At 35.9% G+C, this 18225-nt stretch overlaps 3 long non-coding RNA genes across 5 annotated transcripts in view; all 3 read right to left on the bottom strand.

The window, feature by feature from the left end:
- Positions 1–546: 546 nt before the first annotated feature.
- LOC145330643 (uncharacterized) lies at positions 547–2315 on the bottom strand. Its single transcript, XR_013883535.1, has 3 exons — positions 1661–2315; positions 1210–1397; positions 547–1091 (listed from the first exon to the last, which is right to left on the bottom strand). It is a non-coding gene; the product is annotated as an uncharacterized LOC145330643 (long non-coding RNA).
- Positions 2316–9182: 6867 nt separating this feature from the next.
- Positions 9183–11237, bottom strand: LOC145329650 (uncharacterized). Of its 2 annotated transcripts, XR_013883020.1 has the most exons (4): positions 10730–11237; positions 10279–10466; positions 10014–10160; positions 9184–9418 (listed from the first exon to the last, which is right to left on the bottom strand). It is a non-coding gene; the product is annotated as an uncharacterized LOC145329650 (long non-coding RNA). The 2 variants fall into 2 exon arrangements; XR_013883019.1 differs by lacking the exon at positions 10730–11237 and having other exon boundaries at positions 9183–9418; positions 10279–10644.
- A 5455-nt stretch (positions 11238–16692) lies between these two features.
- Positions 16693–18225, bottom strand: part of LOC145330644 (uncharacterized) — a 2208-nt gene continuing 675 nt past the window's right edge. Inside the window, exons 2-4 of one of the 2 annotated variants that reach the window (XR_013883537.1) lie at positions 18114–18194; positions 17102–17118; positions 16693–16897 (exon numbers count right to left, since the gene is read on the bottom strand). This is a non-coding gene — a long non-coding RNA (uncharacterized LOC145330644). Of the gene's footprint in view, positions 16898–16937; positions 17119–18113; positions 18195–18225 lie in introns of those variants that run through there. The other variant, XR_013883536.1, reaches the window with a different exon arrangement.

Raw genomic sequence — 18225 nt, forward strand, 5'->3', positions numbered from 1 at the left:
ATTGATGAAGAAATAAAATTCTATGAACTGGATAAAAAAGAAATCAACAGTTACATAAAAAGTGTAGATACTATACAAGACTATATATATAAGTCCGTCCGTACGTCCGAGACGGATAGCTTTTTTCGTTAATTTAGGCATGTTAGAATTGTTCTATCGATTTCAAACTTTGCATGGTGATTGCTGTATTAGTTAGGTAGAAAGCGTAGCAACTCTAAAATCATTACCAGAATGCCCGTACGTCCATTTTTGTAGCAACCTGTTATTTTTTGCTTGGGTTCCATGTAGTAGACTATTAATCTTTTCTTGTAGTCATTTTGATCTTTACTTGTTCTGTAAATATAAGAGCTTTGTGTTTGTGACGCATGTGAATTAATTGTAGGTAAAAAAAAAATAAATTAAATGAAAATTTTTAAGTGTAATATATTTGCTTAAAAAGGGAATTTATTTTTACAGTGTGAAATTACTGAGTTGAGTGAAAATATTCGAAAGTGTAATAAAAAATTTCATTAATGGGGATTTAGTCTTACAGTGTGAACAAATAATTTAAATGAAAATATTTTGAAAGTGTAATAAAAATTTCATTAATGGGAATTTATTTTTTACAGTGTTGAATTGACGAAAATTTTAAAGTGTAATAAAACTTTTAACATGGGATATTATTTTTATAGTGTGAATAAAATCAAGTTTAAAATGGAAAATGTTAAAAGTGTAATAAAATTTGATAAAATTAGGAAATATTTTCTTACAGTGTACAACGAATTTCTACAGTGTATGTTAGGATGGCCGTAATTTGTAAAAGCACTGATTTGAGAAATAATGTTAAAAGGAATGAAAAAATTAAAATGGTTACATTAATTAGAAATAAAGCTTTGGTTTATTATTGGTTTCGGTTTCTTTGACTTTTTAAAATGTTTATGGAAAATGAGTAAAAAATAACTTACATGGCTCTCTCTCTGTGTAAAGATTTGTTCCCAGATTTCTTAAGAATAGCAGTTCAATTTTCCCCCACAGGGCGTTGCGTGGGTCGGAGATATTTCCTTGATGATGGTAGCTTAGATGTTAATCTTGGGGTTCTGGAGAAGCTTGATCTAAAAAGATATCTTATTAGTATTTTTAAGATATCATTATTATATCTTTAAAGTATAGATTATTAAATGGCATTGTGGACATTTCTTGAATCTTTCTTGTTATTTTAAAGATAAGTACCTTCATTTCTTAGTGTGTTAGCTATCCTTCCACAGTAAGGTACACTAATTATAGCTTCAACTTGGTGTCTGCTTGATAGGCTTGTTTTCCGCTCATATCTCAGATTGGGTTGGTTGGTTAGTTAGGGGACTTTTGCCGTTAGGGGACTTTTTCCGTCATAGACTTGTTTAGCCTGTTTTGGTCACCACCTAAACAAGGATAGTATTATTTAAGCCAGGTGTAAGTTTTGTAGGTTAAAATAAGAATTACATTTACTCAATTTCCCGAAATTACTTCACTTTTGCTTTCCACTAAATGTTTCTCACTTTTCAGTTTAGGTTTATTGTTTTTCTGTTGGTTCTATTCTCTTACTTTTAAACATTTATTATTAGCAGTTTGACTTTAGCAAAGTGGTAGATATCAACGTATTTTCTCTAGTTTCAGTTACATGAATAATAATACAAAAACGTACCTTTTTTGGCCACCCTAATTATAATTGTATATTAATTTTTCATTGGTTAAAAAGTTTAGTCTGAAATTAAAAAGAAAGCTCAATTGAATTTCATTTGATTTGACAGTGCATATACTTTAGACATTTAGAGACAATTATTTTCATTTTAGAGTACTAATATAATCATACATTTTCTGCTGTTAAGGGGAGTAGGATAAAAAGGGTAATAAAAGATGGAATAAATACTTTAGTAATTACAAATTATAATCGGTGGCATGTAGAGACTCTTCTTTGTAGACTTAATAGATACTGTAGACTTGACTCTTTCTCTAATCAGATTCTCTTTGCCACTTAAACTCAGTTAATACTGTTGACTGGATTCACTCTCATCGGCTTCGCCCCTTTTCTTGCTAGAGTATTCCAATTTCTTCACCCCTTCTTCTATCTTCACCCCAATTTATTAATTCTTGGACTTGTGTAGCTCAACTGTTCCCAAACGTGTCTAAATAACAATATTTATGACACACACGTTACACTCCCACCAGGAAAGGCAACAGTTCGAGTTCACTAGGACAGCAGACTTGCATGAATTTGATAAAATCTTGATAAAATCATTATTTACAGTATGTGAGGAACTTAGCAATTGGATTTATCAGACCTTCATATGATAGGTCCAAAGGTGATCCAACTCCAATGAGGCAGCAGCCAATTGGCCTCCAAGATCCAAATCTTCTTCTACTTCAAGGATAGCAACATTCCTGAGGCTTCTAACAACAACACTAGTTGCCTTAGCTTTGAAGAGGCGATATTCAATTTCTACCTTTCTGACAATCCCATCTTTAGATGGGAATATTGTTTTTATTTTTCCCAAACGAAAGATACTGCTTCCAAAGGCATTTGATGTATCTCTGAGGAATACAACAATTTGGCCAACTTTAGGTTGAACAGTAGTTTTGCACCACTTTCTAGACTTAGGGAAAAAATCCGCTAACCGGGTCTCTTGGAACACTTTCCACCATGCTTTTTCAATCTCTTCCATTGACCGCAGCATGGGTCCTGGAGTCTCCACAGTAATCTTTCCCATAGCAGCTCTACCGTTGTTCCTTCCCATGACCAATCGGTTTGGAGTCAACAAGTCTAGGCCATCTAGGTTTGTGGATTTATCTCTCAAACATAATGGTAGGTTATTCAGCTCATTTGCAACGAATCCGAGAGCCGTTTCAAATTGAATGGCAGAGAAGTATCTACCCTTAAACACAGTATTTGTGATTTTCTTGATTTCCTTTATGGACCGCTCAACAATTCCATTCCAATTATGTGCACCAGGTGGTGCAATTCTGAAGGATAAGCTACTACCATTTTCAATGTTAATAGTTTTGGCTATGTCGGCAAGGACAACCTTCATTTCCTTCAAGCCTTTCACTAATTGAGACCCAGCATCAATCCGCACTTCAACAGGGGTACCATATCTATATATGTGGCGTTGAAACGCAAGGAGAAAGTTGTCGGTATCATATCCTATCATGACATATAGTCCAACCGCACCAGTGGCGCAACATTTGATAGCAACTCCCCAGGCTTCAATAGAATCAGTATTTCGAGTCTTTCTCTGATGCACTTGACATTTCAAATCATATGGACCAAACAAGTCTAACTGGCAAATGGTAAATGCTGGGGCTACATTGTACCTAGCCTCATCAATTTTCCTCATTTCAACTTCAATAGTTTTAGCTTTATACCGTTGACAAAACAAACATTTAGATTTGATCTCCGCCGCCAATGATCTTCCGCCAATTATGTAAGCATACTCATAACTCTTTATTAGTGTGGATACAACTCCTCCATGGTGAGTGAGCTTCTCATGACAAGTTCGCATTATACAGAAGGCAATTGGACTGTTTCGGTCAACAACAGGAACTGCAAAAGAGAGTCTGGTTAAATCAACCATAGCATCAGCAAACTCAGCTTCTTGACCACTTAGTATTCTACCAGTATATAGGAATATTCCATCTTTCATCTGGCCAAGACTATCCAACTTTTTCCATTCATTGTATTCAAACAATTCCTTCGTGGTTTTCTTGAACACATAAGATTCTGCTCTTTTCAGGTCAGTTTCCTCAACAGCAATTGAGATTTGATTATATCTTAGTTTCCTAGTTCCTTTAAAGCATTCAGAAATTACGAAGAGAATAGCAATCTTTCTTATCAACTGGTTCCACAAGTACCTCTTGGGGTCTATTACATAATCGCTGAACTCTGCAAGTTCATTGATCTTCAGACTAAAAGCCATCAGTGTCAACCCTGGTGCTCCAGAATTCCTTATTTCCAACATAGCCAACCGCTGCTCCTCATGATCCAATGAGATCTCAGGTAAGCTCTTGAGAGGCATCTTCTCAATGGGCTGTCTCATCCAGTCCTTGCCCAATTGCCATTCACTATCAGGTCCTACAGAACTGATATCAGCAGTCCTAGTTGCAATGTCAGCAGGGTTAAGATCAGTAGCAATATGTCGCCAGTCAGTAACATCACACAACCTTCTGATATCAATTACCATATTGCGTACAGCTGTTTGTAATGGGCGTGAATCGCAATTCATCCAGTAAAGTGCTATGACACTATCAGTTGCAAAAATTACATTTTTGACACAATTCCCAAAATCTCGTTTTACAAGGGTAGCAAGAACACACCCCATATTGCAGGCTTTTAATTCTGCTTTAGGCACTGTCAACTTTGTTACCAATTTTGACTTGCTTATTACCAGGTTACAGACTTTTCCGCCATTATTTAAATCCATTTGGGCATAGACGGTAGCAATCGCAAGGGATTGGCTGGCATCGGTACACACAATCAGATTAACACCATTTGAAACATTAACATCATAATTAAAGATGCTTCTAGGAACCATGATTCCGGCTAGACTTTGAATTTGGTTCAGATTATGTACCCATTTATCTAACAGGGAGGCAGGTAACTTGTCATCCCAGTCTACTTTAAGTTTACATATCTCACTAAGGTCAAGCTTTAGACTAGAAGTGACAGGTACAAAGATTCCAATAGGATCAAATGTTGATGCAACTTTTCCTGTAACTATCCTTTTTGTGAATTTAGCCCATAATGCCTCAGACAAGTTTCCTTCAACAAAGGGTGTGAGCTTACCACGCTTTGGCTTACCTAGGTACAGAGGTTTGATATCAAGACCAATAAGATCCTCCTCAGGGGCCCACTTGTACCCAACAAGTCCACAACAACTTCCATCAATAGAGACACTCTCATCAGGGGGGAAGCCACTCCTTGTGATGGTTTTAACTTCCATAGTTCCATAATCAAGGACTCTTGGTAACATTTCTCCAGCCTCATCTCTAATTTCAGTAGTGTCGAAGGAAGCAAGTATGTCGTCAACATACTTTTTGTTTCGAAGTGTGTCAGCTCCTATTTTTAATTCTGGTTCAGTCTCTTCAGCAATATCTGACACTAACTCAAAACCCTCAGCAGTCAATTGTCCAGCAGGTTTCACTCCGTAAATTAGCGTTCTTATAACCATATCAATGGTGTCAGAATCTATTGATAAAAACTCCTTCCAAACCATTTTCTGGTACCTGTAGAACTCCGGTTTAATCTTTACAGTATTATATGCCATCTTAATATCAGAGGTCAATGCAGCCTTTCCTTTGCGGAACTGGATGAGTAGATGCAGTAAGTCTGCAACTTTTGAGTCTCCCTTTGCTAAAATATCATTTAAGCTGTGGCCGGTTTGAGTCTTTGAGCTGGCGTCAAAAACTAGTCTGGTAGGCGTGGATAGGCTCGAACTTGAGTGTACAGCACGCCAAGGGATCCAGTATCCAGGTTTGAGGGCTTGCAATCGTTCAGACTCACACAGATCATCAAGACGTACCAAGTGCCCATTTTCAACAAGTTTATTGAAGCTTCGCAAAATCTCATTTTTAACACTCTCATCCTTATCAGCTATCTTAATTTGGCTTTCCAAGATTTTAACAGCAACCTTTTTGTTATCAACTAGGTGGGTTTCTGGGTCATAAATAAAGGGGAGCTCAGTAATCACTACTTTAGCCTCAGGATCATAGGAAATGCAATTTTTAATCTGATAAGACTCTTGATCCTCTTTCAAGGATCTTTGCTCAATAGTTTCTCCATCCTTGCAGGGAGTGCATTGCCGGCACTTCACACACCTATAACCAAGCTCCGTACCAATTTCATCCAATAGTTGGAACTCCTTAATAAGTTTCCCAGCACTTGCAGCATAAATGGCAGAAACAACAGCTCTGTCATCATCAACTAATGGGTTATCAATCAATTCGCCGCAATCACAGAACAATGTCCAAGTCAGGGGAGCCTGTAACTTCAGGTTACTCTCAAAGGTTGGGACTGGATTGTTCCAAAGCGTATCACATTGGACTCTGTATGCCTTAAATTCAGACGTGAGGTAAGCCCCTGGTCCCCTGTAACTGCTGGCGGTTGAGACATGTTCCCAAAGGTGGTGGGGGCCAGCAAGGACTGCTTGATTTCCATTCCAAGCCTTTAACAAGCCTTGCCTAATTTCCAGACCTCCAGGTAGGGAGAATAAAAGTTGTGGGTGATACATATTGTACTGTATCCCAACTATAATATCAACTGGACGGTTACCTATCTTATCTTCAATTGAAGGGAGGGTCCTGTCTGGGAACAGCTTAAAGAACTCTGCAGATATGTCGTCATACACTTGTCTCAATGGCCAATTAGGGAACTGACAGCTGACATTCTCCATTTTGAGTCCAGAAAACACAGCCATGACGGTTTTATTATTTTCACCCTTCTTGTCAAGTTCAAGCCAAAACTTTTCCTTACCATAGGGTATACTGATTTCAGCCCCTCCAGCAACTTGTAACACAGTAGGACCTTCACGGACAGTGACGGTATCAAGTGCAGCATAAGCAGAATCACTAATGCCAGACGACCAACATCCATTATCATAAAAAACCATCAGCTTTTCATTGTTTTTGCCCGCCACATATTGCAATTGGTAAATTGGGCAACTCTTCACTTCTGGCTCTATCTCAATACTATCCTTATCCTTGCCATTCAGGAATGTAGCTTCATCCATGGCATCAGATTCAGGTGTTGTAGGGGGGTTTGACAAGTATGCAAACAAGAACTTAGCATCACACTCTAGCTTGCTTCTATCAAGTGTTTTGATAAAGTCAATCTCCTTTTGTTTATTCTCATCCATATGATACGGGCAAATAGTCAAGTGATTCTTGCGAATCTCATCCTTACTAGAACACTTATCAACATCGCACAACCACTTGTTGTCACAATTCTTCAAGTGGGCCTTTAACCAAGTACTTCTATTATCCATATCTAGCGCGGCATCCATTCTGCAAACAACGATAGCAGGCCTTCTGTTTCATAATCTTTCTCCAACGTTTCCTGACTGGCGTTTCTTGAAAATCTTTGCAATATGCTAGACTACTGTGGTAGTTTTCGCAACCCTTGCATTTTATGTCCCTTGGTGTATTGGAGTTGCTTCCAGCTGGCAACGCTGGTTCCTTTCCATGATGTGCCATTGCACCAGCACCATCATCTGAGTCCTCAGACACATCTTCAAGATCCAACATGTCATCAGAGTCATTATCAACTGCTTTAGTGCTAAACTTCTTAAAGGAATTTCCCTTTTTGTAGTCCTTTCCTGGCGTGGCTCCCTTACTGTTATCATCCTTATTAGTCTTAGGATCCTTCATCCCATCTAGCAGCTCTCTGTAGGTCCCAAAACTGCTAGCAGCCATATAATCTATGTCAATGTTTGTGTCAATTGCAGTGTCTTCAAGGAAACCCAGCATTGCTTCAAGAGTATATCCTCTGGTAATATACATTTCCGGTTTAGCTCGCATCTCCTCTCTTAGGACTTTCTTGAATTCCTCATGGTCCTTGGGTAACATTAACTTCTGGAGAACACCAACAATGTTTGAGCTCTCAAACATTAAAGTAAGGCCATGGTCAGCAGCTAGCTCCGTGAGAGCTTTGATCCGTTGGGAGACATTAAAAATCCAATTCCTCTTCTCTAAAATCTGTTCCGGACATTTACCACAACTCTTTAGATCCTGCACCTTGTTCATGAAAACCATTGTTGGTTTGCCAAAGTGTGTTTTTAGTATATGTAGAGCAACATCAAATGTTTTAGCATCTGCAATGCAATCCTTGGCAGGTGACACCAGGCAATCATTCCTCAACTTTAGTAGTTTTTGTGCCATAGATAAGGCTCCTGCTTGGCTGAAATATTCATCCAGCCTCTTAGTGAATGTGAAAAAGTCTGGCTCTTCTGAGAACTTGCCAGAAAAGGTAGGTGCATCGACCTGTATTCCCTTGAGACCAGATTCAATCATACCAGGTACAATACCTAAGGAACTATGAACGTCATCCAACCTATTTCTAGTATCTCTTTTGGACTTGTTCAAGGATAAGGACAATCCATCTAATGCCTCAAGCGAGAGATCATCATTAGCATTGCTTGCATTACGAACTAAATCATCAATCTGTCGGCCAACTTCCATCATAGCATCACAATTCTGCTTAAACATGTTATCGGCACCTTTTAACTCAATAGCTCACTTAATGGGTTGGAGACGGGTGGAGGTGAACTTGGTATTGATGTCTAAAACTGTCTGTTTAAGGGATGGTAGCATTCTGGCAACACGCTGGGAACATAAGGTGGCTTGTTGCGATCTTACATCAATACCCATGTTAACCGAGTTACGCCTGCTTGTATCATCAGCAGCTCTCCTTGCAGTTGCTTCATCATTGCTCTTAACTTGCACATAAATTAACTTTAACTTGTTAGTGTAATGTGTGCAGTATGTTGTTGCCTTGTCTCGTTTTGAATCCGTAAAGAGCTCATGAGGCTCGGCAGCAAAGGTGGCTAACGTTTCTATCAAGGCCTTTCTGTTATTAGTGGCCTCTTGTTGAAGGCTCTTTAATTCATCAGCTGGTACATTCGGTGGCTCCAGTGAATCAAATATAATATCAAAGGAAGTAATGGCTTTCTCATATTCAGCAATAGCTGTTTTGACTGCAGCGGCGACCCTAGCCATATTCCCTTTTATTGTAACAACACTAGCAGCTGACTGGGGGCGTGATTCTTCACTAGATGGTAAACTAATATCCAGTGGGTCTAGTTGGGTTAGCTGTGTAGGTTCAGGTACTTGAAATAGGTCTATATCCTCATCCTCGATATAAAAATCACTCTCGTTAATCCCTTCGTCTCCAGTGGATATTTCTGATGACTCTTCATCTACAAAGTCATTAGAATCAGCACCATCATCATTGGCTAAAGCATCCAAGGAAGTTTTAAGCCTTGGCCTCAAATAAGGTTTACCAGTAAGACAGGATGGGTGCAAGGGAGTTATCCAGGAGGATGGCTCTGAAGTACTAAACACAGTTTTTAAACTGTTTATGCTAGTGTCTTTAACAGTGGAGGCAGTATCATTCAACCGTTGATACTCACTGTTGGTTTCCCAAGTGTCAGGCGGGTTCTGTGGTACCCCGGGACTTCTTGGGTCGGAAGATTCTCCAGTAGTGAACAAAGGTAGCCTAGGTGACGAGCTATCCTGTTTGCTATTCATGTAGACGTTCTGGGTGAACGTAATTTGTTACTGTAGCAACCTGTTATTTTTTGCTTGGGTTCCATGTAGTAGACTATTAATCTTTTCTTGTAGTCATTTTGATCTTTACTTGTTCTGTAAATATAAGAGCTTTGTGTTTGTGACGCATGTGATGGTAACAAATTACCTACAAAAGAAAAAAAAAAGGAATTAATTGTAGGTAAAAAAAAAATAAATTAAATGAAAATTTTTAAGTGTAATATATTTGCTTAAAAAGGGAATTTATTTTTACAGTGTGAAATTACTGAGTTGAGTGAAAATATTCGAAAGTGTAATAAAAAATTTCATTAATGGGGATTTAGTCTTACAGTGTGAACAAATAATTTAAATGAAAATATTTTGAAAATGTAATAAAAATTTCATTAATGGGAATTTATTTTTTACAGTGTTGAATTGACGAAAATTTTAAAGTGTAATAAAACTTTTAACATGGGATATTATTTTTATAGTGTGAATAAAATCAAGTTTAAAATGGAAAATGTTAAAAGTGTAATAAAATTTGATAAAATTAGGAAATATTTTCTTACAGTGTACAACGAATTTCTACAGTGTATGTTAGGATGGCCGTAATTTGTAAAAGCACTGATTTGAGAAATAATGTTAAAAGGAATGAAAAAAATAAAATGGTTACATTAATTAGAAATAAAGCTTTGGTTTATTATTGGTTTCGGTTTCTTTGACTTTTTAAAATGTTTATGGAAAATGAGTAAAAAATAACTTACATGGCTCTCTCTCTGTGTAAAGATTTGTTCCCAGATTTCTTAAGAATAGCAGTTCAATTTTCCCCCACAGGGCGTTGCGTGGGTCGGAGATATTTCCTTGATGATGGTAGCTTAGATGTTAATCTTGGGGTTCTGGAGAAGCTTGATCTAAAAAGATATCTTATTAGTATTTTTAAGATATCATTATTATATCTTTAAAGTATAGATTATTAAATGGCATTGTGGACATTTCTTGAATCTTTCTTGTTATTTTAAAGATAAGTACCTTCATTTCTTAGTGTGTTAGCTATCCTTCCACAGTAAGGTACACTAATTATAGCTTCAACTTGGTGTCTGCTTGATAGGCTTGTTTTCCGCTCATATCTCAGATTGGGTTGGTTGGTTAGTTAGGGGACTTTTGCCGTTAGGGGACTTTTTCCGTCATAGACTTGTTTAGCCTGTTTTGGTCACCACCTAAACAAGGATAGTATTATTTAAGCCAGGTGTAAGTTTTGTAGGTTAAAATAAGAATTACATTTACTCAATTTCCCGAAATTACTTCACTTTTGCTTTCCACTAAATGTTTCTCACTTTTCAGTTTAGGTTTATTGTTTTTCTGTTGGTTCTATTCTCTTACTTTTAAACATTTATTATTAGCCGTTTGACTTTAGCAAAGTGGTAGATATCAACGTATTTTCTCTAGTTTCAGTTACATGAATAATAATACAAAAACGTACCTTTTTTGGCCACCCTAATTATAATTGTATATTAATTTTTCATTGGTTAAAAAGTTTAGTCTGAAATTAAAAAGAAAGCTCAATTGAATTTCATTTGATTTGACAGTGCATATACTTTAGACATTTAGAGACAATTATTTTCATTTTAGAGTACTAATATAATCATACATTTTCTGCTGTTAAGGGGAGTAGGATAAAAAGGGTAATAAAAGATGGAATAAATACTTTAGTAATTACAAATTATAATCGGTGGCATGTAGAGACTCTTCTTTGTAGACTTAATAGATACTGTAGACTTGACTCTTTCTCTAATCAGATTCTCTTTGCCACTTAAACTCAGTTAATACTGTTGACTGGATTCACTCTCATCGGCTTCGCCCCTTTTCTTGCTAGAGTATTCCAATTTCTTCACCCCTTCTTCTATCTTCACCCCAATTTATTAATTCTTGGACTTGTGTAGCTCAACTGTTCCCAAACGTGTCTAAATAACAATATTTATGACACACACGTTACAATTTTAAACATGTTGATTTTTTACTTTTTTATGTGATCTAATTATCCGATTGTTCTGATTTTTGGTATACTAATTTCTTGGACAACAAAGTACAATATTATAAGCAAAGCAACTCTATAATCAAGTAAAAATGAAAGTATGTCCATAAACATTATCCTGTATCAAGAAGTTTTTCAACAAATTTACTCACAATTTTGCTTTGACTCTTATTCATTTATATCCTGATTATTCAGTTCTCACACTATACACTATATCCGTTTGTCCTATCGTTTCGGAGCTTCGCTTTTATGGATGTTGTCATCCTTGTTCTAAACAATTCTAATCCCCGCGCAGATATTACTTAATATAACGTATACATCACTTTTAATGATAAACAAAATCAACCCTTCTATTGGTTGAAAGGTTTGAACACTACTAGATTGAAAATAACCAAACAAAATTCAAACTAAAAGTTTTGTTTTAGCGAAAGTGGTAATAATACTTTGGGTACTAATATAATTTACAGTCCAATGACGTCCCCTTCCTCCCTGGTAAATAGGATAAATTCGGATATATATAATTTTCATATACAATAGTAAGAGTGGCATTATAAATTTAAATATTAGATCAATTAACACCCAAACTGTAATTAGCTTTGTTTTGTTTTGCTACTTATAAACATAATTGTCCTGGTTTATTGTTTATTCATGAATAGTTTTGAATAAAAAATTAATGAGGGAAAAACCCTTGAAATTGGTCTTTAATGGCTTACTTAATTTTGTAACAAAAATAAACTTTTCAATTTAAATAGATCTTTTTTTGAAAACAAGACTTAATGATCAAGCAAAATACAATACATGTAAAAGTATTATAAACAAGGATGACAACATTCATAAAAGCGCAGCTCTGAAATTAAGCGGTAGAAAACGCGAACATTTACACTTCAAGGGTATCAAAACTTTATTAGCAAAATTCCAATTTAAATATATCAACAAAATTGTATATAACCTTGCTGCAAAATTGCTGAAATGCAGGATACTTTTAAGGACATGCTTACAATTTAATAATTTGATTATAGAGATGCTTTGTCTAAAATACTGTACTAGGTGTTCAGTTCAAGGAATTATTATTCCAAAAGAAGGTGTATCAACTTTTTCACTTTTTATTTAAGATAGCTAGCCGGCTCTTTTAGTAAGTAGTAGATGTAAAATTTTTCATAGAATTCAGATATGCAATCGGTTTTTTTGAAGACCTCTTATTTTTTAAGTAATTTAAGTTTTTAAAAAAAATAATTAAGTCGGTTTTAAGGTACTAAAACGCAACAAAATAAATCTACATCTACTACTTACTAAAAGAGCCGGCTAGCTATCTTAAATAAAAAGTGAAAAAATTGATACAACTTCTTTAAAAGAATTGGATAATTATATCATATTTTTAATACGGACTTTTGATAATGATAATAAAGTTGCTACGCTTTTAAATCTTACCAAACTTTACAGGAATTATCATCGAAATCGATAGGGCAATTATAACATACCTAAATTAAAAAAAAAGATAATCGTTAAATAATTATAGAAAAGATTCCCTTTTATAAAAAAGACTAGGTTTGGTGAATATAATATGTTGAAAGGTTGCGTGATAATTAAATGATTTCCCGCGTTTTTTTGGATTTTATTATATAGTTTCATAAGAACAGACTAAAGTATGTAATTATATAGTCTAGCTAGCTTATTTGATTTTACTGAAAACTGTGGTAATGGTATTTCAAACATGCTAAGGAAAGTCAAAACAATCAGTTACCTGCGGATTATTTATCTATCATAATTTTTCAGTAACTGTTAGCATCTGAATAGAAAACTTTACTTGAATAGACTTTAAATGGAAATACTCTCAAGTGGTCGTAAGAAATAAGACAATGGGTGATGTATATCTCAAATGATGAAACTGACCAAGCTATCTTTGCTTGATTCACTTCACTAAAAGTTCAAATTTTAAAATAGCATGCAGAAAATGTTCAAATATTTTAAGAAACTTGTGGAGTTTAGAGAAAACAACTAACACGTTACAGAAACAAGCGAGAGATGAGCTGATTCAAATGATGATGGCATCAGAGATGTTTGAAACTCTGGAATCAGAGATTGAATATCTCAAATCAATTATTACTACTGAAAAACATTAAGGATATGGACCTCTACCTTTCAGGTTTAACCAACAATTACGAGGAGGACGATAGTGCTGTGTCTCATTTTGATAATAAATTAAGTACTCATGAGAGCAGAACGTTGTTTATTGCAAAAAGCCCTCAGAAGGCAGCTGACACCAGTCCAGAAGAATACTTCAAGAATTTCCTTGACTCCCTTAATGTAAACTGGGCAGAACTATCTGTAACAGGTTTTAAGAGAAACCTGGGTGATAGAATTTCTAATGACAACATCATTGAGGCACTAGAGGGTGTATTTACGGTTAGATGTCCTGAAGTTCTTTTACCCAAATCATTCCTGAGAAGATTTCCCTCCAACTACACCCATAGCCAATTCAGATATCAGAAGTATAGTTTTGGAGCTAACAATAGAAGAACCACTCCAGAACCGGATCCCACTCCATATGTCCGAGACAATTTTTTTGATTTTTTGGAGTCGGAGGCAATCTTTGGTCCTACCCAGGATGTTGAAGAGGCGGAGAACCAGAAGAACCATTCAGACCAGTGTCCAAGCTTGGAGATAATTTTTAAAAAGCAAGAGGAAAGTCATGATCTATTGCAAGACATTCTAGCCCAACTGAAAAGAAACTGGAGATGTGTTGGCTAAGGAATTGAGGCTTAACTCAAGGGCCGTCAGTTGATTGAAGGCAATGGTTGCTCTGCAGGGCGGTACTGATAGTACCCAGCCCCAGAGTTTATCCCAAGAGCCTGTTCGACTGGCGGAACTTGAGGCAAACCTGCAAAATAATCTTTCAGAGAAGATTGGGTTTTACGGCGAAAGGAGGTGGTTAAAAGCCAAGCGGAAATGGAAAGACTTGTGCTGAATGGTCTCGGCAGTGACCCTTCACTATTGAAATATTCCATACAGGGACGCAAGGGAGGAAAATTAAGCTTCCTTGAGAAATGTCCAGTTTTATATGAGGTGCTCTGGAGCTTATGTATGGAAAATTTAAATCTTGACGAACAGGAGGCGAAGTCCCAGACGCAAATGTTTTCAAAAATAAGTTTTGACATGGCCCAAAACAGGGAAGCAAAAAGAAGAAGCCGATTAGTTAATTAATTCTCTTTTATTTAAATGTTTCTTTTTACCATTTTTGTTATTAATATTTTATTCTTTTACTATTTATGTCTTTATTGTATGTTTTTATCTTGTGACCCCCCCGTAATAAATATCTATTTCATGTTTAAAAAAAAAAAAAAAAAAAAAAAAACTTTTTCTGTAGATTACAATTAGTGGTTAAAACGTTTGGACACTTAACTTAAAACCAGTTAATCAAATTCAATAAAAGTCCTCAAGCTAAAGGAAAAGAAAATGCTATTATAAAACTTTGGGTACTAATGTAATGACTAGGGACGTCCTGGGGTGATTACCCCCCCCCCCCCCCTCCCCAAATAAAAAAAGTCGAGACGTCCTTGCCTCTATGATACCCCTCTCTACCTGAATTGTTATTATAGGTGGACATTATTTCAAGATAAAGTCTAAAGGGTAGGGGTGAAGCGTTAAATGAAACCAAAATAAGCATAAATGATAAAGCACACTAAAAATAAAACATTATACATGGATAGGCATACAAGTACAGTACATTCTCAGAATTAAATGAAAAGATTAGTGAACATGAAAACGTTTGGAGTGATAGGAAGGTAAAGGAGAGGGGGGGGGGATGAAAGGAAGTCATTTCCAATCTAAAGTGAATTTTAAAAGAAGTGTTAGCTGACATATAATCAACTAGCGGCTATGCCTTAGAGAGCTCTTGGGGCACTTGAGGAGGGAGGAGTTGAATTCGATAACCCAATTATTTTTTATTTTAAAAATAAAAAGTTAAAAACTATTAAACTGTTTTTAACCTATTTTTAAAACGTATATAAAAAATATACTATGACACCAGTAGAATGAGACTGCAGAGCCTAAATTTGAATTAAGTCCCCAATAAACTTTTTTGGGGGGATTTAAATATTAATTTTTACTGTTGCCGTGATCATTTTGACCGGAGCAAAAAGTTTTGTTTTGATTTGGGTAAAATTCGTAGCTTTTAGAGTGTTTTGCTTCATAAATATTGTATTCTGGTATAGAGTAAAATTAGGCCTTATGATTTTACTATAAAAATTCACTAAAAAGTTAATTCTTTATAATATATCAACGAATTAACATTAACATGTTTGTGTTCTCTCACTTATTTTAAAAACATAAAAAATGGCTGTAAAGGGTTAAATGACAACAAATGTTCATGCAATACAACAAATTTATTTTTGTCACATATACAAATGTGTTATAAAATAAGATTATTCAAACTTATCTTTTAAAATAATTTTAAAAAGTATGTATCTTTTATGTGTATGGTTTTCATTCTTTTCATTTTAATTAAATAAAAAATATTTAACTACATTGGTAATAAGTCACTTTGTGAAAACACTCTTTTTTTGAATTGTAAAGAATTATATAAAACAAGACTTCTTATTGGTTAGATTTCAGAATTATTTGTTTTATTGTAAATGTTAGATTTTTCAATGAAATTAATTGTTTTGGAAAAAAAAATTATTTCCAATGAACAGAGTAATGTTTTTTTATTGTATCAATATAAAGTGAATTATATAAAAATGTTCTGTAAGCCACAATATTACCCGAAGTAAAAAAAGAGCTTTTGCTTCGGTCAAAATGATTACAGCAACACTAAAAATTAATTTTTAAATCCCCCAAAAAAAGTTTATTGGGGACTTAATTCAAATTTGGGCTCTGCAGTCTGATTCTATAGGTGTCCTAGTATATTTTTGACCCCCCATTCAAAAATAGGTTAAAAACAGTTTAAAACGGGTTTGATCTCCATTCCCCCAATTATAATTTTAGTTTTAAAAAATGTATCTTTTATTTGGGAGGGGGGTAATTTTTTCTAGGGGCGATTTCTCTTGGGAGGGTGGTGGTACCCTCCCTCAAAATAAGGATACGCAAGAAAGTTCTTCTGATTTTTACCTAGGCACTATAGTTAACAATATATACAAATAAAATGAAAAGAAAGTATAGTTTATCTTCCATTGTCACATGCCTGTAAGCGTGCAAACAATTGGTATTCCCTTGCATAATGGATTTTATGCAAGAGAAATCATTTACAAGGAGTAATAAGATTTTGTGATAAGAACTACGACGATTATGTCCAATAGTTATTTTTTTTTAAAAGTTAATTTAACGAGCATACATTAAGAAAGGGTGACAGAGATAGAAAGAGAGTGTAATTTCTAGGAACTTTTTAAGACTATTAAACAACCAATAGCGTCCGAAATCTTTTCTTTAATGGTTAAATCTCGTTAAAAATAAACAACACAAGTAGTAAAATATAAAACTTTATTATACATAAAATTTAAATAATAAAAATTACTACTAATAGAGGCATAAAACAAAATCTTGGGTAGGAGGGCTTGGTCTTGCTTTTCTTTTTCCTGAGTTTTGAATAAACACGTTCTTGATATTCTTGACGGTTAAAACCTAAAAATTGTAAAAGTAAAATCTTTTCATGTTTAAAGCATTTAACTTCAAGATACAAAATAAAATGAAACAAGGATGACAACATCCACAAGTAGCAAAGCCCAAAATTATAAATAGAGATGTACAAATCATACTATAAAAGCTTATAAAGTAATCAAGTATCAAGGATGCCCCTGCCCTCCCCATTAATTAACAGATACTCACTTTGTCAGGTATTTATGCTTGTACGTTGTAGGTGGCAAGGGCTGGCAAGGACTCACGGCTCTCTGGTGGCAGGATCTGGAGCAAGTTCAACAGGTCCTTAGCGATGAAATCACGTTGAATGGCTGCTCTTTCCAAAGAAGTGTACTCAGTCTGGATAATGTTGGCATCATAGGACGTGTCTACAGTCCTAACTGCTCCCGAACACAAGGCAATTAAGTAAGGATACTTTCCTTGTAACGCTCCCAGCTGCACTTCAGCTTCTCGCAGCTCTACTCTACGCAGACGGCTGGACCGGGCTTCACCAAGTATAGCTGCCACCGAGTGTTCTATCCGGTTTACAGCCTCCTCACAGCGTGTGAGGTCACCACACACCTCCTTAATTTTAGCTATTAAACTGCACAGAAGCCGGGATTTATCAAGGTCTCCAACACTAGGGTCAGTAAGACCCTTATACTCGTCTAGATTAACAGGCTTGTAATCAATATCAGCAACCTCAGCACAGACGGCCTGCGGCCGCTGTTGACTGGTGATATATCTCAGATAGCCGCAAACAATGCTCTCACGGCTGCAAACAGCTCGTTCCCTCTGGCTAAGGCTCTGCCTCAAAGCCCTCCCGTCAGACAACAATTGCTCGATGTATTGGAGACCCCGCCTGTTTTCGTCCCGCAAGAACTCTAATTCAGCGGTCAGGCGGCGGAAGTTCTTAACATACTTCAGCCTGGAGGACTCAGCTGATACAAGGCTTCTCACCCTCAGGCAGGAGCTGTGAAACTTTGCCTGCTGAGACTATTCCGAACCTATAGAGCTCGGCCTCATATCTGTCAGCTTGGTAGCGGCAGACAGCTCCTAGAATAATATCAACTTATAAAGTGTTGCCACTATTCTCCAGGTAAGCAACTGTCCGTCTGTCTGTCAGTCCTCCAATCTATAGTATTCCATTCTATATAGGCATCAGTAAGTATAGTCCATGTCTGTCTGTCTGTCAGTATACTACAGCTACCATTGTATCTACCTGAAAGTTCCGACATTTTCTTTCAATCTTGGTGTACCAACCAATCTCACACAAAAACACAGGGAAAGCCGGGACTTGATACTTAATAATATATAATTATAAACACAAGAGA

Source organism: Acartia tonsa, chromosome 10, assembly GCF_053477335.1.
Source record: "Acartia tonsa isolate MP-2025a chromosome 10, ASM5347733v1, whole genome shotgun sequence".
Classification (NCBI taxonomy): domain Eukaryota; kingdom Metazoa; phylum Arthropoda; class Copepoda; order Calanoida; family Acartiidae; genus Acartia; species Acartia tonsa.